Genomic DNA, 1,851 nt, shown 5'->3' on the forward strand with positions numbered 1-1,851 from the left:
GATGGATGGATGGATGGATGGATGGATGGATGGATGGATGGATGGATGGATGATTCTGACACTGAAGATTCTCTCCTTCCAGCTACTGTTCTTCTACTGTTCTTCTACTGTTCTTCTAATGTTCTTCTACTGTTCTTCTAATGGATGGATGGATGGATGGATGGATGGATGGATGGATGGATGGATGGATGGATGGATGGATGGATGATGGATGGATGGATGGATGGATGGATGGATGGATGGATGGATGGATGGATGGATGGATGGATGATGGATGGATGGATGGATGGATGGATGGATGGATGGATGGATGGATGGATGATGGATGGATGGATGGATGGATGGATGGATGGATGGATGGATGGATGGATGGATGGATGGATGGATGATGGATGGATGGATGGATGGATGGATGGATGGATGGATGGATGGATGGATGGATGGATGGATGGATGGATGATGGATGGATGGATGGATGGATGGATGGATGGATGGATGGATGGATGGATGGATGGATGGATGGATGGATGGATGGATGGATGGATGGATGGATGGATGGATGGATGGATGGATGGATGGATGGATGGATGGATGGATGGATGGATGGATGGATGGATGGATGGATGGATGGATGGATGGATGGATGGATGGATGGATGGATGGATGGATGGATGGATGGATGGATGGATGGATGGATGGATGGATGATGGATGGATGGATGGATGGATGGATGGATGGATGGATGGATGGATGGATGGATGGATGGATGATGGATGGATGGATGGATGATTCTGACACTGAAGATTCTCTCCTTCCAGCTACTGTTCTTCTACTGTTCTTCTACTGTTCTTCTAATGTTCTTCTACTGTTCTTCTAATGTTCTTCTACTGTTCTTATAATGTTCTTCTAATGTTCTTCTACTGTTCTTCTAATGTTCTTCTACTGTTCTTCTAATGTTCTTCTAATGTTCTTCTAATGTTCTTCTAATGTTTTTCTACTGTTCTTCTAATGTTCTTCTACTGTTCTTCTAATGTTCTTCTAATGTTCTTCTACTGTTCTTCTGATGTTCTTCTACTGTTCTTCTACTGTTCTTCTAATGTTCTTCTACTGTTCTTCTAATGTTCTTCTACTGTTCTTCTAATGTTCTTCTACTGTTCTTCTAATGTTCTTCTAATGTTCTTCTACTGTTCTTCTAATGTTCTTCTACTGTTCTTCTACTGTTCTTCTAATGTTCTTCTACTGTTCTTCTACTGTTCTTCTAATGTTCTTCTACTGTTCTTCTAATGTTCTTCTACTGTTCTTCTACTGTTCTTCTAATGTTCTTCTAATGTTCTTCTAATGTTCTTCTACTGTTCTTCTACTGTTCTTCTACTGTTCTTCTACTGTTCTTCTACTGTTCTTCTAATGTTCTTCTACTGTTCTTCTAATGTTCTTCTACTGTTCTTCTAATGTTCTTCTACTGTTCTTCTAATGTTCTTCTACTGTTCTTCTACTGTTCTTCTACTGTTCTTCTAATGTTCTTCTACTGTTCTTCTACTGTTCTTCTAATGTTCTTCTACTGTTCTTCTAATGTTCTTCTACTGTTCTTCTAATGTTCTTCTAATGTTCTTCTACTGTTCTTCTACTGTTCTTCTACTGTTCTTCTACTGTTCTTCTAATGTTCTTCTAATGTTCTTCTAATGTTCTTCTACTGTTCTTCTAATGTTCTTCTACTGTTCTTCTAATGTTCTTCTAATGTTCTTCTAATGTTCTTCTACTGTTCTTCTACTGTTCTTCTACTGTTCTTCTAATGTTCTTCTACTGTTCTTCTAATGTTCTTCTACTGTTCTTCTAATGTTCTTCTACTGTTCT

Source organism: Callionymus lyra, chromosome 18 (assembly GCF_982586985.1).
Source record: "Callionymus lyra chromosome 18, fCalLyr1.hap1.1, whole genome shotgun sequence".
In the NCBI taxonomy this organism is placed as follows: domain Eukaryota; kingdom Metazoa; phylum Chordata; class Actinopteri; order Syngnathiformes; family Callionymidae; genus Callionymus; species Callionymus lyra.